General features: G+C 39.6%; 2 pseudogenes; one reads left to right on the top strand and one right to left on the bottom strand.

Moving 5' to 3' along the window:
- LOC141911573 (uncharacterized) overlaps nt 1-25,198 on the top strand; it is an 80,389-nt pseudogene that overhangs the window by 8,100 nt on the left and 47,091 nt on the right.
- LOC141912158 (uncharacterized) lies at nt 3,554-4,184 on the bottom strand (annotated as a pseudogene).

The raw sequence follows: 25,198 nt of genomic DNA, 5'->3' as shown, positions 1-25,198 counted from the left end.
TGCATATCATCTTTACATCCGCACGCCCCAGAATAAAAAAGTCTCTCAGCTACAGTTTTATTCATACCACCTTATGATTCGCGAGGATATCAATTATATTCTCTTAGGTAGGTGACTGTTCCAACAATATTTAGTTGATATGTATTGTAAAGTGGAGAGTGAAGGATTGAATTTTATACGCCGTGAACAGAAGTCGCTTCGAGCCAATACATATGAAGATCTTAGAGATTCCCTTATCACCAATGACCACAATCCATCAACAGTAGGTACTAAAGTTATACTGCCTGCAACATTTACAGGAGGACCACGTTATATGCATGTGAGGCAGATGGACGCTATGGCATATGTCCAAAAATTTGGCCGTCCTGACCTGTTCATCACAATTACAACAAATCCTAAATGGTCAGAAATAACATCACAACTACCACCCAATATGTCACCCCAGGATAGACCGGACATTGTAGCCAGAGTTTTCAGACTCAAGCTCCGCTCTTTGCTCAATGCTTTCAAGTCCGGTTGCTTTGGTACTTTGGCAGCTTGGTTGTATTCCATAGAATACCAGAAACGAGGCTTGCCCCATGCGCACATACTTCTATGGTTAACTCAGGGAAACAAGAAAATTGATGAAGTTGTATGGGCCACTATTCCATGTCCACATTCTGAACCAGAACTTCATAAAATCGTTACCAAGAATATGGTTCATGGGCCTTGCGGTAACATAAATCGGCATTCCCCATGTATGATCAACAGTAGCTGTTCAAAAAGCTTTCCAAAGCCTTTCCTAGAACATACAGAATTGGGGAATGATGGTTATCCAAAATACAGACGCCCTTCACCAGAGTGTGGGGGTCATACAGCTACAATACCTGTAACAATTAATGGCAAAAGGCAGACATATGAAATTGATAACCGATGTCTTGTTCCTTATAACCCATGGTTAATAAGGCAGATTGATGCACATGCCAATGTAGAGTTGTGTATGTCTATCAAAAGCATTAAATATGTTTTTAAGTACATAACAAAAGGAGCTGATCAAGCAGTTTTTGCTGTTGCAACTGACGAAGTGTCTAACTTTCAACATGGTAGGTATGTGGGGAGCACAGAAGCAGCATGGCGTTTATTTGAGTTTCCAATGCATGAACACTACCCACCAGTGGTTCAACTAGCAGTACATTTAGAGAATGAACAGCGAGTGTACTTCACTGAAAGCACTGCCATGCAAGAGGCACTCAATGAGCCACCCAAAACCACTTTGACTGAATTCTTCTCATTATGCCAACGTGACACATTTGCACAAACCCTGCTTTATGCAGAGCTACCGACGTATTATGTTTGGCAAAAAGCAACAAAAACATGGACCAGAAGAAAACGTGGGACACCCCACTCCTGTCACCCTGGAATATTCTCTACAGACTGCATAGGACGTGTTTACACTGTTAGTCCTAAACTATCTGAATGCTACTTCTTGCGACTTTTGCTGCACTATGTCAAAGGACCAACATCTTTTGCTGCTGTTCGGACTGCAGATGGACAGACATTCGATTCATATCGTGAAGCTTGCCTACAACAGGGTCTAATTGAGAATGATGACCACCTCCTGCTTGCATTAACTGAAGCTGCTATATGTAAATCACCCCGTGTTCTGCGCTTGCTGTTTGCCGTAATTTTGACATCATGTGAACCGTCAAACCCACTAGGCCTTTGGCAAGCCCATCGGGACTCATTATCAGAAGACTTCCTCCATGAACAAAGAATAAACAGTGCCAAAGAAGACATGCCATATAGCAATAGCATATATGGCATGGCTCTGATTGACATTTCGAATCGTGTCCTTCAAATTTCGGGAAAACCACTTGATACCTATGGTCTACCCATGCCTACTGAAGCACCTTCACAGCAGCTCTCAAGAGATTATGCTGCGCAGATTGCATATGACCGTGATGAACAATTACATATCTATCAACAGAACATAGAAAATCTGACAGATGAGCAAGGAAAGGTTTTCGACAGCTTCATTTCTTTACTTTCATCAGGCTCCCATGGAATTATTTTCCTTGATGCACCTGGAGGAACTGGCAAAACCTATCTGTTGAATTTGCTACTTGCATTTATTCGCTCCCAAGGCAACATCGTGTTGGCAACAGCTTCCAGTGGAATAAAAGCAACACTCTTAGCCGGTGGAAAAACAGTCCACTCAACATTTAAAGTACCGTTAGATGTACATCGACAAGACAAGCCAATGTGCAATATACCCATGCAGTCTGCCCTAGCTTCTGTCATCAAAGATGCATCTGCTATCATTGTCGATGAGGCACCAATGCTCCACAGAGTGGTTTTTGAAACACTCAACCGCAGCTTGCAGGACATCCGTTCAAATGAATTACCAATGGGAGGAATACCTACATTGCTCTGTGGGGATTTCCGTCAGATTCTTCCCGTTGTAAGGAATGGGACAAAGGCAAACATAATTGATGCCTCATTGAAAAAATCGAGTTTATGGGCGAATGTTACAGTTCACCATTTGAAAACCAACATGCGTGTACACCTCCACAATGATCGCGATGCCGAGTGTTTCGCGCAGTTTCTTATGGATGTGGGTAATGGAACCTATCCTATTATAGAACAACCTGATTTCATTAAATTGCCTGATACTATCCACACAGTTGGTAGTACTGACGAAATGATCAATGCTGTGTATCCTAATCTGCAGACACAATACTCAAATCATACGTGGTTAGCTGAGCGAACAATTCTTTGCCCCCTGAATGAAAATGTGAATACCATCAACTTCAAGATAATGTCTGACTTCCCTGGTAACATGCACACTTACAAGTCGGTGGATAGTACACTCACACCTGATGAGGCAATACATTTCCCTGTTGAATTCCTGAATACCCTTGATATTCCAGGACTTCCACCACACACACTTCATTTGAAAGTAGGTGCACCAATCATCGTTTTGCGCTCCCTAAACCCTCCCCACATAACCAATGGAACTCGATGTGTATTGAAACATCTTCACCCAAATGTTATTGAGGCAATCATTTTGACTGGTCCATCTAAAGGTCACACAACGTTCATCCCTCGCATTCCTCTTATACCATCTGACAGTGACCTTCCCTTCCAGTTTAGACGGCTCCAGTTCCCTGTTAGACCGTGCTTTGCAATGACAATAAATAAAGCACAAGGACAGACATTCACTGCAGTTGGCATTGATCTAGACAACCCCGTCTTCAGCCATGGCATGTTGTATGTTGCCCTATCACGTGTAGGCACACCATCTTCACTCTTTGTTTACTCTTCAAATCCAGCTCAAATCAAAAACATTGTGTACCCAGAGGTATTGGGTGGATAATTGGTGGTATTATACCGTACATTTAGTCTATTATAAACTGTTACATCATGGCAATTACAATGACATACTATGTACAAATCATAAGTCCTTGCTTGAAATAAACTCACGATATATATTTAATATTGGTTCATTTTTCGTTTGCATTGCTTTATTCTAAAATTATTCCTTATCAAAAAACCCCGTCCGTGGGACGGGTATTTAGCTAGTTTTAAATGTCTTCGCAAGTCCTATTATTCGCTCAACATGCACACGCAATTGCTTGCAATTTTTCTGTCTTTTCTGACTGATCTATCCGACACTCTGTTTTTGTTTGTGCAGAATTCTGGGATATTGATTTCCACATTAGTTGATATAAATAGGTCCTGGACATTAAAGCCCTTATCGGCCATTATACTGTCACCCGGGTCAACTATACCTGTAAGGTTACTGCGTTCATAGATTTGACGATCACTGGTTGATCTCCCAAATACATCAGACACATAACGTACAAGAACTAAACATTTAACAGTGTTTCGGTTCTTATACGTCGAATATGTTGCCTGCTGCGCCACAGGTTGCTTTGGTTTTTTCAATGGAATTTCAGTGCCGTCAACAATAACCCTGATTGTTGGAAATTTAGCACGGAAATCTGTTGGAGAATAGTATCGTACAAGATCTTTTGATTCAATGGCCACCAGTTTAAATCTTTCATATGACAGTAAATGAAATTTATCATTTTTACAAAAATGTTGCTTACTTCAGATGTTTTAAACATGTCAGCAATTTCCCAGTTTAGTCTATTCAAACTGAGTTTAACTAGGGTCAGAAAGAACTGATCTTCAATATCCATGGATGGAATGAAACAAAATAATAGTTCAATCCTGAATACTATTTCCAAAAGATGTTACGATCATTTTTAAGTTGCTATACGACTCCAGACCAGTATACTTGTGAAAGAAACTGTCATTTCGTGCATATGCCTGCGCCGAAATTTTGTGACTGATTGTCTGTGAACTTTTATGAGACGTGACACATGTTTTTAACGTATATGTCTGGCATTCGGCATCTTTAACCAAACCTAAAAAATAGAAATTCATAAAAACAAACTTTTACCAGTCAAAAATATCTCATGATTTGAAATGCCATGGCACTCACCCTCAATTCCAGGGAGAGTGGTGTAGATTGTCTCAAAAGCGCCGATGTCCATGGGGCTGTTTAATCCTATGTCATCATCGTCCAGTTTCAATCTCTTTTGTGCTCTGTTGTTTTGTGCCTTATTGGCTGTCGTTTTCTCAGATGATAACTGGATGCACCGAAATTTGTAAGGCACTGCATCCTTTTTCGATGAAGGAATCTTAAATTTGTCCCCTACAAAATGTTACTCATCGTGAATGAAAAGAAGCCCTTCTGCACAATGTAGTGCAATACGATACAATAGGTCGACACATGAATGATGCATTGCCATTGATTGAATCCATGCATGCATTCTAACATCCCACATACAATAAAAAATAAAAGCCTTCACAATCTAATTCAGTTATATGGGAAAAAAGTAAATACCTTCGCAAGTTGTTTCATTGTAGTCTCCCTCATCAAAATGATTTGAACAGACTAATGAAACGATCATTGTCACGTTTGCCAGTTTTTCTCGCCACTTTCACTGCCTGAATCTATTTTTTATGACGGTTTTGTCTTTAGGGAAGCGATGTCCACCTTTTATATGGCATTCGGGAACACAAAATTGCGCTGGCATGACGTGATAGAGTGGAATATCGCGTTTTTAAAGCGAAACAAGTAGGATAACACAGCACTTCCGGATTTATCCTATCCTACTATCAGGCGCACCATCTATTGGAGCGCACGGCGTAACCGGCTCCTCATTAGAATAATTTGCGGAAGGGGTGGGGGGGGGGGGGGGTTCCAGCGGATTCATCACGACTGCCGAACTATCGATTTATTGCAGTGCAATAAAGATAACACTGAATTGAATTTGAATTGCAGCTGGGGTTAAATCGAATTAGACAGTTATTCTAATTGCAGGAACTATTGAAATTTTGAGATGCTCCCTTAGTTCAATAATTTGTTTTTACTCTGAACAGTTTAGAATTGCTGTGGTTTCTACTGTACCCTTGATGTTTTTATTGCTTGGTCTGTTTATCTTTAGTTTCAACACATTGCTTCTATTTTAGATCCTGTGAGTTTATATGCTTTCTTACTTGTTTTGCTGGTCATTCCACCTGAAGGTTTCATAATAATATATTTGATCGTATAATTTAAAATTTGAAGTGTGAGATTTCAAGTTCTGCAGTCAGACACCTGGGGCCGGTTTCACAAAGCATAATTCACTTTAATTATAATTAGGACCTAAATCATGATTAAATTTCCTTAATCATGATTAGTTAATTACGATTAAAATTCGGTTTCACGAAAGGGTTTAATTACAAAATGAACTAATTACACAATTAGGCAACTTAATTACAATTTAACTGTATCAAAATGGCGGAACTTTAGACAGCCATTTGCTCTCCAAGCATCAACAACCTTCCTTGTTAAGAGGAAAAGAGAAATTCACTTCTTTGGGAGTTAAAGATTGCTCTGAAAGGTCTTAGGAACCAGTGGAAAAACTTAGCAAGATGTCTCAAAAGTTTTTAAATAGAAACTCACCTCCAGTCAGCAAAATAAAATCCTCGTAAATGGGGTTTATTTCCGAGCAGTGATTAGCACTTTTTAACACTAACTCCATAGATATGTACTCTACTGACAGAAATCTATCATATGTATGGGAAAAATCAATTAATTCAATACTTCTAAGTATGTAGTGCTCGTGCTGACAAAAAGACATAGGACGTTTGAAAATAATCAATAGAATTTAGAGTATTGACATGCCTTTTTTACAAAAGGCAAAAAATCCTGATTATTTGAGCCAAACAATCTGAAAAACTGAATAAGTGTAGGAATTGCCGTCGTCAATTAATAAACACCAAATTCCATGAATAATATCTGCAGCTTTTTGTTTTTGATAATAAACTAATGATGATAATTAGAGGAGAATTAAATTTTGTAATTAACTTAATTATAATTAAAGTTAATTATGTTTTGTGAAACACCTAACTTGATTAAATCATGATAATTTAATCATGATTAGTAATTTAATCATAATTAAGGGTTAATTACGCTTTGTGAAACCGGCCCCTGACGTTAAGAATTCCCATTGCGAATGCCCAGCAGGTCAAGGGCCCCATGGCACCTGCAAACATCTGGCTGCAGTTTTAGTAGTGCTTGAAGAGTTTATTTCGACTGGTGAACTTTTTTTTGACTGGGTCGGGGTTAAATCGAATTAGACAGTTATTCTAATTGCGGGAATTATTGAAATTTTGAGATGCTCCCTTAGTTAAATAATTTGTTTTTACTCTGAACTGTTTAGAATTGCTGTGGTTTCTACTGTATCCCTTGATGTTTTTATTGCTTGGTCTGTTTATCTTTAGTTTCAACACATTGCTTCAAATTTAGATCCTGCGAGTTTATATGCTCTGTTACTTGTATTGCTGGTCATTCCACCTGATAATGGCTGTTAGTCTACAGCCGAAATGTTGTAGTTTCATAATAAATTTGATCGTATAATTTAAAATTTGAAGCGTGGGATTTCAAGTTCTGCAGTAAGACACCTGATGTTAAGAATTCCCATTGAGAATGCCCAGCAGGTCAAGGGCCCCATGGCACCTGCAAACATCTGGCTGCAGTTTTAGTAGTGCTTGAAGAGTTTATTTCGACTGTGAACTTTTAATTGGCAAAAGTTGTACAGAAGATCTTCAAATATTTCATAAACCAAAATAAATTACCAAGGTATGGAAGTGTTAAATTTACAGGATTTGCAGTTTCAGACTAATTTAGTGATAGTATGATATTTCAGGGTCACCTACCAAAGCACGGAATCTCCGGAAGACAAAAATGTTGACAACTCGGATGACCCAAGGCCACAACAGTATAGAAACATGCCCGGTTATAATGACCGCTTTCGGTCCCTTGTTCGATTACTGTTCCAATACCATAAAGGACATCACCTTGAGATATATGTATTACAAGGCCAATATTCAAGTTGCAGCACAGGACCATGCCTATCTAGAAAAGCTGTTCACACACTATTGGACAGAAAAATCCACAAGGGTAAGTAGACTGAAATTAAACTGAAATGATTTCTTAGTAACTTTACATCTGTCAAAGCAACGAATGTTTACTTCTTTTTTTGCAGGTTACTGAGGCAAAGGCAGTCGCCATTGAAAGAATTACCCAAAAACAAAATGAGTGCAAGTTATGGCACCAGAAAAGGCAGGAACAAGGAGAAACTGCGCCAGGAGATCGCAAACCCACCACCATTGAATATGGCTGCAGTTATTCATGGCCAGCTAGATGAAAAAAAGGCAATCTACAAGATGGAAGAAAAAGAATGTTTGTTGGTCACTGAAGCTGGTCTTTTTATTTGTGTTGACAGACCATATCTGGCAGCATCACCCGATGGATTAATCAGAGACGATATCTTAGTTGAAGTGAAATACCCTTACAGCGGACGAAACAAATAATAATTCTTATAATTGGATTGCTTTCTCAAACACTATATTTCATTTTTTTACAGGAAAATTCGGCGGCTATTCTGTTTTCTGGTGCCACAGTTGGCAAAGTTATTTAAGTCATGAGAAATCTTGGTTGTGCTGTGTTCCACCCAAACACCTTCTTCGGACATCAGAATCAGTATCTGTGGCCAGCCATCGAATCATGCTGGAAGATTGAGGAAACAGAAGTGGTTGAGGCTCTACAAAGGTCAGAAACCCCATTAGAACTTGGTGGTGATGGGCCATCAGATAGTCCAGGTCATTGCGCAAAATATGGCTCTCATTCGGTGCTTGAAATGAATGTAAACAAAATTTTGGATGTCCAGCTCGTACATGTAGGAGATAATTTACATATCAGAAAATATCAGATGTATTGAATATCTAAAAAAGGGGCAACTTGCCAATTTAAAAAATTGTGATAGAATGACATGTCCAAATTAAGAAGTGGGTTCGAGATAATATCCCCGAAATAAATCATCGCATTTAGCAATTAGTAAGCATATTCAAGTTCATTTGTGAGGTTATTGAATGCAATTTCAACCTTACTTGAAAGAAAACTGTCAACTTGGTTTCAAGATAACTGGACAAGAATTCATTGTCAATGTTTTAAATATTATGTTAGAAGAAGGTTTAACGAAAGCAAAGGAAAAGAATTGTGAAATCTTAAACGAATGGTGCAAGTCAATGATTAACCATCTCTATTGGTGCGCAGCAACAACACCTGATGGTAATCCCGATCGTATGCTTTCGAAATTATGGCATAGATATTCTGTCAAAATGAAACATCAAATTTAACCGTCAAACTTTCATATTTTACCCGCCAAACTTTCATTCTTCACACGTCAAACTTTCAGTTTTAACCCGTCAAAACGAAACATCGAATTTGCTCGTCTACTTAACATTAAGTGCTCGTCAAAACATCGCATATCATATTCTAGCTGGTTAATGGTTTGGCAATAGAGCGCCAAACATGCATGGAAATTTCTTGTATCACTTTGTCCATGAAGTGAGGGATCTTGAGTTGAATGGAGTGGAATGGAATTCAGCCACAGGTATAAAGACCTCAAAAATTGTAAATTTGATGTGCATATGTGACTCGCCTGCACGAAGTAAACTGCAAAACTATTAGCAGTTTAATGGAGAATATGGCTGCCCAGCTTGCAAGCATCCTGGGCAACGCATGGCTGCTGGAAATCGTGTATCCTATGGAAGTTCCATTACCAGCACTTCGTAATCATGCGCAGACAATTGGCTATGCAAGACAAGCAATTAATACAGATGAAGCTTGCATGGGTGTGAAAGGCTTAAGCGATCTTATGCTTCTTCCTTCATTTGATATCGTTCATAGTTTTACTGGCGAATATCTTCATAATGTGTGTCTGGGGGTTGTTCGTAGGATTGTTGTGCATTGGTGTGATGATACTAGGTCACCATATTACATTGGAAATAAGATTGACCAGATCTATCGCAGGCTGAAAGTGATAAAAACACCTTGCGAAATAACAAGAAAACCAAGATCTCTTTCTGTTAGGAAATTTTCGAAAGGAAATGAATGGAGATTCTTTTTAATCGTTTCGCCAACTGTACTTTCGGGAATATTACCAGTGCAATATATGAATCACTGGCTACTATTGTCAAGTGCCAATTATGAATTATTACTTCCTGTGGTTACAGAGGAAAAGCTAAAGTCAATCGATTTGAAGTTGAAGAAATTTGTTTTTGAAATGCAAGATATGTATGGTATCGAAAACTGCACATACAATTCCCATTTGTTATTGCATTTAGTTGAAAGTGTAAGAAATTGTGGACCTATATGGGCCTCATCGGCATTCATTTTTGAAGGTGAAGGGCGGAAACTGAAAGAATTGATAAATGGCACACGTGGTGTACCATGCCAAGTCGTACGATCATTTCTTTTCCTGAAACATGTAAAGAGCTTGTCTGTGAGTATAATATAATCAGTGAAAATAAATCGTACCGTGTTAAGAATTTATTTGATTGTCTTGCAAGAGGCTTTCCCTTAACCAAAAATGTAACTGCTATTGAAGATGGAAATTTCTTTGGTGCTGGAATCAAACGCCCATTATCTGTCGTCGAGACTCGGCCCATTCAAAATATGATTGGAGCAAATGAATTCATTGTGGATAACTTTTATCATAGAATGAAATTTAAGTCAAAGACCGTTGACACATATAGCTATAGTGAAAAATATTATAGGTGTAACTGTTTCGTTTATGATGGGCATTATGTTAGAAAGATCATTTGTTTAGTAGGAATTAAAACTAACTGTCAGTGTCATATGGAATGTATATGTCAAACAAGAGCAGTTGCATTGACGCACAATATTTCATGCTATTGCCATCGTAAAAGTGACGCTGATTGTGGTCAGATAACGAGTCATATACTGATAGGTGATGAAAATGGGAGAATGGGTGTTTGCTATAGTGATGCTCTTGGAAAAAAATGTATGATAATGAAGCGTACATTTGTACCAGATGAAAATTACGTTTTTCCGCATATTAGCTGATGAGGCTACTGATTCATCAAATGTAGAGCAGATGCCACTTGTTATGCGATATGTCGATGAGACCGGTAACATTCAAGAATCATTCACTGTAAAGAAGGAACATCTGATGAGGCCATCTCAAAATTGATATTGAAAAATGTAAAGGATATGGGACTAGACGTGAACAACTGCATTGGACAATGCTATGATGGCGCAGGAAATATGTCTGGTGTGTACAGGGTGCTTTAACTAGAATAAAGCAACGATATCCGAAAGCTCTGTACATACACTGTGCCTCACACAGGCTTAATCTGTGTGTGGTGCGGACAGCCACTGTCCAATTGGCTAGGAATATGATGGACTGCCTTGCAGAATGGTCAAGGTTTTTCACATTTTCTCTAAAACGAGAGGAACTGTTTAAAAAGCGAGTGAAGGAGCTTTGTCCGGGTGCTAGGCAATATAAATTGCCTGATATTTGCCAGACAAGGTGGATCAAGCGACTTCAAGTCATGGAGATCTACAGCGACACAGGCATTGGGATTTTGGACTCACAATATAATTCGGTCTAAAGAAAGTCGCACCTGGCTACCTGAATCAGTACGAAAAGCAAATGGTCTCTTTACCCAGTTGACTGATTTCCAGTTTATCATCGCTTTTGTTCTTGTGCGAGAAATCATCTGTATGACAGGTGGGTTAACACTAAAGCTTCAGTCCATTGACCAAGATGTTCTCATTGATTCAGTAATAGAAGGAGTTAAATAAAGGTCCAATGGCCCTGTGGCTCCCCATTAAATCATTGAGTGCATATATTGTCAAAAATATTATACTAAATATGAATTAATTTGGATTAGAAAAGTATGAGGCTGACAATTTATGCGCCTGCAGATGTGTGAGAGTGCTGTGTAGAAAGAATTGAATTGAATTGTGTATACTATAATTGCCTATATATAGACTCGCTCAGGTGATTATTAACGCACCACAAACTGTAACTTATATTCGCACACACGCGGCTGACAGCTGACGCGCGTATATACAAATGTACTAGCGACGCAGTATTAGATTGACCGCAATTTCACAAGTCAGAAGCCATCCATCGACTAAATGTAAAAAATGCAAACATATACAGATTTTTTTTCTAGAAATCAAAACAAATACAATAAAATGCGCGCCATTTTGTTTTGGGTTTCACATTAGGCTTTCCCAATGGGCTTTCCCAATGACATCACAAATGGCGAAATTCCCGGAATGTCCCGTATATCCCACAAACAGCCAATCACATTCATTGTAGCTCAGGTTACAAGGCCAACTCAAATAAATAGAAGCGAGGAAATTTAGGGGGTTTATAAAGTGAGGGCCTGTAGGTCGAAAAGTACATTGAGATCAGTCGAACTAAAAACGGCAACACTTCCAGGAAGGATTGAACTTTTATATATTTCAATTCCAAGCATGCAAATTGTCATATGTAAAAACGTGCCATTACTGAGTGCTAAAAAGCAGGGTTTTTGTGTGTTTTTCAAGAATAAGTCCCCTAAAAATAACTCGATCACTATGAAATTTTTGTGGGCTCGATAACTCATTAGGCCAAACCATGACACCAAAAATCAACACTATTGGTTCAACAGCCAATGTTTGTGCCTTGTTGACACACCGGTACTCTATTCATTTTCAATGACTACTGCTTCATCAGACCATTTGCATAGGCAAACCTACGGTTCGCCAAAAATCAAGAGATAATGTTGATGCACAGTACTCGGTTTGGTTTGAACAAGCGTGACACATGGCCCAAGTACTAGACATTGAAATTAAACAACCACGTACATGTGTTCGGCAGAGAAATTGAGCATACCATGCTGTAGAGACGCATGAAGAAGTATGTATCCCTCTCCTTGATCACCTGTCTCAAGAGTTGAAAGATCGGTTTAAAAGTGGCCAGGAGAATGTATTCAAGGGATTTACAGCACTACCAGATTACTTAACCATGAATTTGGATAATTGGAAACCAGAATTCACACAATTCTGTGATAACTACAAAGAAAACTTACCTTTAATTTCTTTGTTGCCTTCTGAGATGTCCGTTGGGCAATCTTACTGGATCAAAATGGTTAATGATAAAAAGGAAGTTCCAGAGTCATTGGTACAGCTCTTAATGAAATGTAACAAGGCAGCATTTCCAAACATATATACAGCACTTGTCATCATGGCTACCCTCCCAATTACCAGTTGTACTTTGTCGCCTGAAAACCTGTATGAGGAGTACCATGACACAAAATCGCTTGAATGTGCAATCACATCTAAATCTTTAGGTTATCTTTTCTTATTTTTTACTTGATTATCATTTTGAAATAACTAGTGTTTTGTATATGTGTTATGTTTTATTATTTTCGACTTAATTATCATTTCAAAATTGATTGTTAAATAGTTATCTACTTATCCACAAATCATATCTTATAAATCAGTCTTATAAATGAAGGTAGCTTCATTGTGTAATAATAACCTAAGTGCCATTATCTGTTGAGGGATGTTGCAATCTTCTAGGACTGTAATTGTTCTGAATCAATTTTAATGCTAAGATGTGGAATATTTTCAAATCTGATTTGAAAATATGGAGCAATTGAAATGTCTCTATGCTTGCTAGAACTAAATGTTGCAATCTCCAGGATAATGATGATTAAAAACACTGACATATTTTAGTTAGTACAGTGGATTTTATTGATATGATTGTTAATAAATTTTGAATAATTAGATATTTTTCCTGAATATATATAACCTATGTTTCTTGACTAAATACCTCTCAGAGATGCTCAGAAAGCTCTAAAATGATAGTTAAATTTCAAAAATTTGTGGAGGACCCCAGACCCCCGCTGTTGGCGTCGCGTCTACGACGGTCGCATTTCGCCCCTGCGGCGCTAAATTTTGCTGATACGCCCTAAATTGTAGATATATGCCTTTTTTTGGTTGACATAGTCACAAGATGCACCTGGATCCGCTACTGCCTGTGAGACACCATCAACACAGTAAATTCGAAGAGAAAGAGAGGAACACCAACATCATCAAAAGAGCGAAATATCATTTTGAATGTGTTTTGAATACTTGAGATATGACTCAAAACCGTTGAAGAAACTATTAAAAGGACAGCTCAAGCTACTGCTATAGGCTACAACAGTATCCAAAGAGTAAGACAGCAGAAAAAGAGAGAAGGCAAGGTTTTAACCCCACAAAAACGAACAGTTAAAATCAATGAAGAAAAAAAGAAACTGGATGATTTCTTGCTCAGCATTTATCGCCGTAAAGTTCACGAATTTTTCTTCCTTAACGAACCCCTGACCTTAGATAAGATTTTACATATTGGCAATGAAACTGGTTTTATCGATGGGGCACAATTCGTTTACTGAACTGAAGGGGCACTTGCAGACCATCCAGCAGGACTATATATTTATTTGGAGTGGTGTCGAGACTAATCAGAAGATGTTTTTAGAACAATTGTTACAATTTCGTCAATACAAACCAGTTTGGCAATTAAACTTTGTAAAGGATTCTATCGAATTTTTGCGAACCACTCGTGGACTTGTGTATGTTGTGCATTTCACAATCGTTACTATTACCTTTCACGATCAGCAACCGTGAACAATGCTGGTATTTCTGAAAGCCCTGTTCAGCAACCTTAGTATTTTCAATCAATCCATAAATTCCGTAAGCATAGATCGTTTGGGATCGTTCACAGGAAGCACATCGAGACACCAACACCTTACAACAGGAACCACAGCCAGACGATAATTACATACAAACCAACAACTAGGAACCTCAGCAAACAAATTTCGAGGAGCGGCAACGGTTGCGCTAACACAACTTATTTACATTTGGGAAACAGTTTCTAATACTTCAGTCAAAAAAATTAAAGACAGTCATCAATAATATGTATATCAATTTTGAGTTAAATGATCTTGCTGTGCACAATGGCACTGATTTCTTGATCGAGTTTCTATTTCTGTCTAGGCCTAATTTAATCAGTTTCATTATCTCTAAAGATTGAAGGTCGTGAAAATGACATTTTCTTAAATCTATTGTAATTATACTCAGATTTCCATTCAGTACCAAAAGTGAAGACATTCACGTGGGTGGGCGTTTGTTAAGAGGAGAGGGATTGGCCAGAGGAAGCTGGTGTCAGATCCAGAGGGCGATAAATGGCATTTTCAGGATGATAAGCGCACAGCGAGCGCCAGAGGCGCGAGCTGGAAGCTCTATAAGATAATAAAGTCTGTCTCAGCCCAGTTTGCCGCGGCATTTGTTAGGCAAAGGATATCAAATGTACACACTTTAATTGGTACTGGTTTCTCAGTGACTCTAGCGACACTAGTGGTCAACAATAAGAGTGCACATTTGCTTGAAGACTGCCGTAAACACCGGTCGCGTTTAGCTGCCAGTAAGCATATTTCCGATTCATCGTCAACTTTGTCCGGTTTTATAAAAGGCCTATTTTATAAGTAATGTATTATCAGAAGTGGGTTATCAGAAGTGTATTTGCAGAAGTGAATCAGGAGTGTATATAAGAAGTGAATCAGAAGTGTATTATCAGAAATTTGTATAAGAATTGAATCAGAAGTGAATCAGAAGTGTATTATCAAAAGTGTATTATCAGAAGTGTATCATCAGAAGTGAATCAGGAGAGTATATAAGAAGTGAATCAGAAATGTATTATCAGAAATGTGTATAAGAAGTGAATCAGAAGTGAATCAGAAGTGTATTATCAGAAGTGTATTATCAGAAGTGTTCTCAGAAGCGTTGTCTATTCTATCTACCCATCAATCTCCTCACTCCGTGTAACATGAGATGCGTGAAGCCATCTGTAGATCAGTGTGCTTCTATCTTGTAGATCGGTTACACGCACTTTCGTGTTAATGCGCTATTTTGTGTATACTTACCCATATCACAGTGTGCTTTTACTCATATTCTATTTAATCGGATTTATTTAAAAAAACTTTGACTCTTGGATTATAAACAAACGTTGACGATTGGATATTATTGTGTATATCGCTTAGATTACTTTTATTTTCGTTGGATATAATTGTTATTCTGAACTTTGTTCCCACCATTATCATGAATACGGCTGGTGATCAAAGATCTGGTGACGAGTTAACTCTCGACAAGTCGACAACGGTGGATGAGGTAGGACCTGGGTCCTCCTCCGGTCTTAATAATGACCTGAAAGGCTTCATAGCGGAAGCGATTAAACAGGCGCTAGATGCGCAAAAACCACCGAAAGGTGATTCTTGGGTAAATCCAAACAAAAGGCGAAAGCCAAACTCAGGGGTAAAACCCCACCACGACATGTCAGAGGAGGAGAGAGAACCTCAAAGTGACGAGGATGATGCGGATGTGAGGGACCTGGTGGCTAAATTACACCAAGCTCCCACAGACAAACAAACACTTCTCGATAGTATCGATGATCAAGGATCTGACGACGAGGCCTATGGGCCGTCAATTGAACCTAAAGTGGCCAAGGTCGCGAATCGGAGATTCGGCAAGAGTATGCCCAAGGAAACAGTGAAAAATAAAGAATACTTAAGACCCGAAAACTGTAGCAACATGATAGTGCCAAGGGTCAATGCCGCAATCTGGCAATTATTAGATAAGTACAAGAGGGGCTCGGACCTCGCGGCATCAGCAAACCAGGCCGTTCTTATTAAAGCAGGCTCGGCAGTAGCTCAAGCTACTGACCAGTTGGTTAATGGGAAAGATGTCGCATCCGTTATACCTATGCTGACCGACTGTCTGGGATTGATAGGACATAGCGTCCATGAATTATCCCTGAGAAGGAGAGAATTAATTAGGCCAGTGTTGAAAAGACAATACGCCTCTAGACTCTGTGACGAGAACGTCGAAGTCACGAAGTGGCTTTTTGGGGATGATCTGGCAAAACTGTTGAAAGACGTCAAACAGTCGGATGATATTAGTAAGGAGGTATTAGTAAGGAAGCCAGCTATACCTTCCCAGCAGAACCAACAAAAACTGTTGACTCAAAAAACTGGCGAGGTCGGGGCCAGGGGCCCCAGTACAACGGTCAGTACAACAACACACAATACGGCAACCCGCAGTACTATCGCGGCAGCGGATACCAACAACAACGCTATCCGTATCAGAAAGGAAAACGGGGGAAACCCCAGCATTATTAGCAGAAAATGTCAAAGAAGCCCAAAGTGGACAACCAGTAGGTATAAAACCCTTGGTAAGTGAAATATCAGACTCTTGTGACTCGTTCGTCAAGAACACCTTGCAAATGGCAGTAAAGAACGTTCAGGCATTTAAAGCAGGTGGCGTTACAAAGTGCCTAGAAAATTGGCGGAATATCACTTCGGACCCCTTTATTCTAGAAATCATCAAAAACGGCTATAAACTTGAATTAACAGGCCTACCCATGTGTAGAGCCCCTAAGGGGATTAAATTTAATAATAAAGAAGAAACCGTCATAGATTCGGAAGTTGCTAAACTGCAGACTAAAGGTGTCTTAGAGATTTGCTGCCATGAGCAAGGCGAGTTCTTGTCAAACATATTTGTACGACCGAAGCCAGATGGGCAATTCCGTATGATTCTTAACCTCTCTAAACTTAACGACTATATTGAATACCATCATTTCAAAATGGAGGGGCTTGAAACCATCATTCAAATGATGCGGCCAGGGTGCTACATGGCATCGCTGGATATTAAAGATGCACACTACTCGATCCCTAGAGCCCAAGGGCACAAGAAACTCCAGAAACGGTAGACTTACTGAATAAATTTGGATTTGTTGTCCACCCAGTCAAATCTTGCTTGGAACCTAATACCTCAATTGAGACACTGGGTTTTGCTCTCGATTCTATCTCTATGTCAGTAAAGCTCACACAGAAGGGGAAAAAATCAGGCAAATGTGTGCATTAGCTATCCAAAAAACAGAGCAAACTATTAGATCAGTGGCGGAGGTAATTGGTTCTCTTGTGTCGGCACTCCCTGGGGTAGAATATGGGAAACTACATTATAGAACCCTTGAAAGGGAGAAAACAGAATCTGAATTCCACTTCAACTTACAGGTAAGTCTCGTGTAATTTACAAATTTTAACCCAAGAATCGGGGCCTGGAATTCTGTTTTGAAATGTGCCCAACCACACAATTTTCTATTGGATTGGAGTCATGTAGAAATAATATATGTAAGGACGCTTGGAAACAGCTATTTCACTATCCTTTAATACATTGACACTTTTAAGCCTTCAAGGCCGGGTGCACACAGGACATATATGTTTCCGTGGTAATAGAAATACAAATAGATATTCAAAAGAGGCATTCCGAAATAGAAAAGACCAATCTTTCCAGTTCATAGTTGTAGCATGGGGTATATAAAACTTCATGGTTTCCAGATCACATTCACTGCAGGTACATACGTCGACGACAGTATTGTAACTCGGGTCTTCAGGGAACAAGATTGAAGTAAGATTTTTTTGTACATAGCATACTTATAATTTGCTCACACTTTGTAGTAAAGGTTAACCATGAATATGATAATTAATGCAGAATATCCGACCAAAATTCATTGTAGTCATAGTTAATTACTTTTGGACAGTCACTTGACAATTTTAGACGATTTATTCTGAATAATTACTTTTGAGGATAAATTCAATATCTATAACTGTAGTAACGATTTGTCATGCCTTCAGTCTTATACTTTCCAGATGGCAACCTTGAAAAAGGACACACCTTGATAGGACGTAGCATACTGCCGGTTGTGAGAGCCCTTCGGAATGACGCACCAACGACATCACCTATGGCGAGACACTCAAAAGATAGTACAGAACAGTTGAGCTTACAGGAAGCGACGGTTATATTCAAGAAAGTTACTGATGAATCCCTTTCCGAGATCATGGACCTTGCAGGGCGTCCAATTACTGAAGAAAAGGCCAGGAAGGCGAACCACCACTGCATCGTATACGCTAATGATTTTGGAGCCCCAGAAGGCAAACAATTAAGGGGAAAAAAGGTATGGCATAACGTCAGTAACATAGATTTTTAAATTAAAGAGCGAACATTTTGTCCCGGGTGTGGATCAATAATGATGATCACAACAAAAGTTATAGTGCATAATCTGATAAATATAGATTGTGGATGTAAAATGTAAATATCATAGAAAACTGGGAAACCACACCCGCGTTATCCGGGATATCCCGTCCCGTACGTATGCATCGGTGAAGTATGTCACATTATTCTTCTGTATGTGAACTTAACTACGAATTGGAGATACTAAGTTAGTAAATTAATTAATCTATACTCAATTCCATGTACTTTACTCTAGGATACTTCAGTAAATTATACTGAAATCAAACTAAATCTGACACTATATTTGTATTTTAGACCACCAATAGTAGTGCAGAAACCAGCGCTGGTACAATTAACGACCAATCACAACCAAGTACCTCAGCTGCGGAGAGCCAGAACCAACAACCCGCAACTCCCGGGAAAAGAAAACGAACCCCGACGGAGTCAAAGCCTGATGACGAATCGGAATTAAAGGTAGTTAAAGAAAAGTTAGAAGAACTGGAGCGAAACAATGCGACACAGGGTAAAGGCAGCTCTTAAAAGGGTACAATCCCTATCTTATCAGGGAAGCGCTGCAGATAGTTTACTGATCGCAGCATTAGAGGATCTATCAAGCACTGCCCGGGAAGATAATCATAAAGATGCCGGTTTATATGCAGCGGTATTCTGCCAGGCGGAAAAGAACAAAGATAAAATCGATATAGGGAATTTTTGTTTAGCAAGCCTTGGGGGATCTGAAACAGGGAAGGTGATGAAAATTATGGCCAAATGTTTATAAGTCCCCAAGAAAAATTCCACCTCGGAAGAAGAAAAACGGCCCGGTCGTTATAATAATTCACCTCTATGGAACCTATACAGACCCCCTTTATAGAGGTGTAGAAAACCAATTATTTTTCTCCATTTATTTTCACAGTGTATAAAGCAAAACATAACTTTTTCATAACTGTTTGTGGACCCCACCTATTTTCATAAGGGTATGCAGTTTCCGGTGTAAGCTCAAGAGACACTGATTCTCTAGTGGATTGTATTCACGCCAGCTTGGATCGGGACCTGCTTGGCGAGGTCGCACATGGTTATATTCATTAATAAACCCCCTTTATTTCTAGGAAAGTGGTTACATGACTCCAGAATGGGAGGCGAACATAAATTTTAACCCTAACGACATCATTGTAGATAAGAACCGACCACGTTGGACCTCGCTGAGCGGGTCCCCTTCTCAGACTCGCCATTCAGCTGAAGAAGTCTTAGATGACCCAGATTTAGAGACAGACGTCGAAACGCTACCTATATAGGACCCGTTTTTCTTTAAGCCAAATATGCTATCTACTAAAGTCGCACAATGGGAAATTATCTTAGCCGAACACCCCTAAAAGGATACCATCCTATCATGGGTAAGAGATGGCGTAGATGTAGAAGAGTTCTTTGCGCACTTCAAGGGTAACTTCAAAGGGAAACCTTACGACTCGAGAAAACCGGAACCTTGCGTCATATACAATAATAAAATATGCAAGAAATTTCCCCAATTCATTGTAAAAACCCTAGAAGACAGAATAAAAACGGATCCTTATCCATATGTGGGGAAGTGGGTAACTGTCAGATGCCATATTTAGTAATGCCACTGACATTAGAGCCGTCAAAACCCAGACTATGTCACGACCAAAGGTACTTAAACTTATGGATTAAAGACCTACCATTTAGCTTGGAAACCCTCAAGGATATTCCAAGACTAGTATTCGAGGACAGCTATATATTCACCTTAGATGAAAAATCCGGATATGACCATGTGTCTATTAAACCAAACTGTCACAAATATTTTGGGATTATATTCGGTGGATGGGTATACACATATAACACTTTACCATTTGGTTCGAAGGCATCCGCATACATTTATCAAACTATTGGTCTGTCAGTAACCGTTTATTTGAGGAACAAGGCACTATCTAACATGCTTTATATTGACGATAGAATCGGCATCGTTAGAAAAACGGATAAACTTACTCCAAGGAAGGCACTCTTCGTGTTTCTTTCAGTACTGACCCGCCTAGGCTACACCCTCAATATTCCAAAATGCCATATACCAGCATCTAGGTCAGCCGCATATTTGGGTCTAGTCATAGATGCGATAAAACAAGCCTTCCTTCTTCCACAAATAAAAAAGGATAATCTATGCCAGCTTCGAGACACCATCTTAGCAGGAAATTTCGTCAACCTAAGAACACTGCAAAGATTCGCGGGAAAATGCATATCCCTCGTTTTGGCGGTACCAAGTGCCTCACTGTACACACGGGAGGTTAACAGGGCAATTTCTCAAGCCTCAAAAAACAGCAAACCAATTGTTATCTCTGATGACTTGAAAAAAGAAATCCAACACTGGCAATTCTTAGACAATTGGACCGGTTTCGTAAGGTGGCGCTCGAAACAACATGTCCCAGTCCGTTTAGCGACGGACGCATCACTTTCAGGGTATGGTTTAGTACCCTTAGATGACCAGGTTACAACGAAACCCGCCGCAGGTTACTGGCAAGCCGGAGACAACCGACCAATCCACCTGAAGGAAGCGGAAGCTCTACTTATTGGTCTCAAAATGATGAAGAACGATATATCAAACTGCCGCGTAGATGCGTTTATAGATAATCAAGCCGTCGTTGCTTCCTGGTGCAAACAGGGGGGCAAGAGTAAACCCCTGAATGATATAATGAAAGATATCTTCGTATTTACAATGGACAACAACGTAGAACTGACTTTAATATACATACCTTCTCTTGAAAATCCTGCGGATTATTTCTCGCGTATAACCTCCCCACAGGACGCGTTCATAGACCTTAGGAAATGGGGAGTATTAGAGAAGATATTCGGCCCGCACACAATTGACCTGACGGCATCAGACGCAAACGCCATGCGATCAAGGGATGGGAAGATCTTGAGACATTTCACTCGTTACCCCTCCCTAGAATCAGCGGGCGTAAATGTATTTGCCCAGGACATATACACAGAAAAAAAGCCATACGTTTTCCCGCCCTTCTGCCTTACACCATCTTTATTGAGATACCTATACACCCAAAGGGTTAAAGTATGTACCATGTTACTTCCGAAATTTGACATTAGACCAACATGGTGGCCTCTACTATCACGACATGAAATAGATAGATATATAGTAGCAAGTAAATCAGAAAAGGGTGTCTTGTGGTACCCAACCACCAAAGGATTCGTTAGGGATCTAAAAGGATTACCATGGGATCTTGTCGCATTCAGAATAACTTGTGATATATAAATGAAACTACAACTTTGTAAAACTCTGTATGAAATAAGGGACATTTATTATGATATATGAAGAATATACCATAATTAAAATAATACACTATCCAATACGAACTAGTCTCCATTTCGTATATTGTAGGAACTGTTTCCGTGGGTGCCAGTATCCCTCATCGACGCCAGGCTTGCTGAAATTGAGAGATCCTCAAAGGAAAGTAAAGTGTATAAAGCCAGGAACTCCCTTCGATCGGGTTTTCCAAATTCTTAGCAGGACTCCCCCAAAAAAGATGCATCGAAACAGCTACTCCTCTAGAGGTTAGAAGGTTCCTGGTGTGGAAAGACCGAGATGGCAAGACAAAAATCCACAAAACAAATTGCGAATACCTGGTGACTCGGGACGCTGGCATCTGCCCCTGCGACACTCGTATGGCAACCAGTTCAGTGGAAAATATCGTTAGAAGCCTGACCGTGATATTTGATCTTGCCGGGAGGGGTTTGCGCTGGGACGAGTCCTGCCAATCGGGGAACCCAGCTTAGTCCCCAGAAGTAACACAATACCTAAAATACATCCGAGAAGAGCAGGCAAAGTCACACGTCATGAAAAAGAATGCAAAACCTCTCTTCAGCGAAAAGTTTCGCCGAATTGCGAACTATTTGAAGGGCCAGAAATCGAGGGAAGATACTAGTCTTCGGGAACAATCCACGGCTTTCAGAGATGACGCGTTCTTTAAATTACAATGTTTTGGAGGGGACAGGGCTGGGGACCTGACATGGTTAAAATCACAGGAGGTCAAGAAACTAAACGATGGTTCAGGCCTAGTTATCGACCGATCTTTCGGCAAAACATTAAGAGGGGACGCCACAAATACATTTAGTATCAAAAGGTGCCCGGATAAAGTACTTTGCCCAGTCCTGGCGCTACAGCAGTACTTTGACTGGATGGGAAAAGACGGGATTGACTTATCCGTAGGTTATCTCTTCGGACCAGTCACGGAAGCCGGGGTCGTATTGAAACGCCCACTGACCTACAGCGCAGTTTACGAAAGATTAAGATTTTATTTAAGGACTTTAGGGATAGACGAAGGTGAGACACCGCATAGCTTCAGGTCAGCATGCGCCCTCACACTCATGTTGGGTAACTGTTCTACGGGGAAAGATGACATCATGACTCACATAGGTTGGTCAGCAGTTTCGAAACGTACACTAGAGGGACCCTCATGAAAGACGCAGGGGTAGTTGCAGGAAATTTGGCGCAGGCCATCTGTGACACGACGAAGGTAATGGAAACATTCCCCAATCTCAGCGACACACCAGGTTTAAAAAAGCCTTCCCCTGAATGTTATACGAGCATATCTATTATAGCTAATTACATATTCACAATTTGTACAAAATGCTGTAGTTTATTATTTCCAAGTAAGACAAACAATTAAACCAGCAAGTGGGAAATGTTATACGTATAAATAAAGTTTAGCTTCCCAGAGTACTCTCTCCATTCTTTTTATTATGAGTATTGGGGAGAGAGCCTTCAAGGAAGTAGAACTACCCGAGATAGGGACGGATATAATGTATCGGGAAAGCGGAAAGTCATTTTTCACCCAATACTTAACATGCTCGTGTCGACCCAGAAGAGGTTACCGAGAAACTGCCCGTTGTCCCAGTGACACTAGCGACACTAGTGGTCAACAATCAATGTGCACATTTGCTTGAAGACTGACATCAAATGGAGGATAGATTTTGGTTGCAGAATGCCTATCTGCTGGAGCGGGAGCTATATAGCATTAATTTTATCCTCTCCCACCACTCCCACCCGATCGGTATAGTGACCTCTCCTGCGTTTACACGCGCTTTCCAGTCATTTTTCACCCAATACTTAACAAGCTCGTGTCGACCCAGAAGATAGGTAGTGTCACTGGGACAATGGACAACAGCTGAAGTGGCTGGACCTCGTGCAAAGATTTAGTGAGTCAGCAAAATCAGCTGGCTGTTGCTATAGTCACGGCAAAGAGTGGTAACAAGAGCAAAAGTTACGAATGAATTTGCTTTGCTACCTTGTTGCATTTCTGATATATCTTAGAATTATTTTCAACTCTTGAGATATCCAAGAGTGCATAATTAATGAATAGTTTTCATAGGTTTGTTTTGAAGTTGTCGGGGTGTTTTGATGGACGAATTTCCAGGAATCTGATAAATTTAGAACATACAACACAGCTGTAGAGGAAATAAGTAGAAGAAATGTAAAAATCGTACAGTGTCTTTCATCTATTTCCGTTTCAATATCTTCTTTTTCAACCGTTGATTTCTTGTATTTCTCACGAAGATAGTTCCAAACTTTCAGAACTATTGTTTATTCTTTAGAACTATTCCGAGGCCCTTTAGAACGTTTTTTTCAATTCATAAGACTGAGGCCAGATGGTTTCACACGCATCACGTGGAATAAAAACATGAAAAACACAAATCCGCAAGAATAGAATGACATCATTTTTATAACTTTTCAAAGACTGCTTATGATATGAGGCTGTTCGAATATCACGGATACCGGATACCGGACACCTAAATACCGGATACTCGAGATTGCGGAGTATATAGCGCATCGGGTCTAAGGAGTCGTTTCCGTGCTGTTGTAAGTAGTACTGCCGCGACATACAATTTATTTATGTCAAATTGTTACAGCGGCTAACAAACTTATTTGTTTTAATGCTAGCCTGCGTTACAGCCTGCTTTCACGTTTTCAATCTTCATCGATCTCAATCTTCATTTTCCGGTAAGTAGGCCGTTAATGTCAATACTATGCAACAGATCAAATATATATATGTTGGCCTATTCACTGACGAAGCGGCCGCGACTGCTGAGAGAAAGTTATGAGTGGGTTTTTTAAGAGTAGAGTGAGCGAGGAGAGGGAGCGGCTCACTTCTTCTTGACAGACAGACAAGTACCACCGGTGTACTAATAGTTACTATTACGATAGACTAACTAATAATAAGGCTAATACTATGTATTGGCCCTACTATTAGTTAGTCTATCGTCGTCGGCCTATCGTATCTCGTAATAATATTAATTTAAATGCTGATCTGATTAGGCCTTTAATTTTAAACATACAGTAGACCTAGCTAGCCTTTAAAAGGCCTATCTCATAATAATTGATAAAAAAATGCCGCTATTTGGATAGGCCTACCGCTTATATTTGAGCAATACATCTTTCGTTATTTTGTAGGTTTAACTATGGTGCCTTCCGGTCTGCCTAACTTTAACAACAGTTGCTGTTATTTGAATGTCGTCGTTCAAGTGCTGAAATCGGTGCCAGATTTTTTATCAAAAATCGAACAACATGCCACAACAGTGGAATGTAAGTATTTCAGCTGGAGGAAAAAAGTTGTTTTCTTATTGAATTTAGTTAATAGTTTTTTTTTGTTGTGTTGTTTGGTTACAGGTATGGAT

The sequence above is a fragment of the Tubulanus polymorphus genome, chromosome 10 (genome assembly GCF_964204645.1).
Source record: "Tubulanus polymorphus chromosome 10, tnTubPoly1.2, whole genome shotgun sequence".
In the NCBI taxonomy this organism is placed as follows: domain Eukaryota; kingdom Metazoa; phylum Nemertea; class Palaeonemertea; order Tubulaniformes; family Tubulanidae; genus Tubulanus; species Tubulanus polymorphus.
The sequence above is the reverse complement of the archived record's forward strand: the minus strand, read 5'-3'. Positions and strand labels throughout refer to the sequence as shown.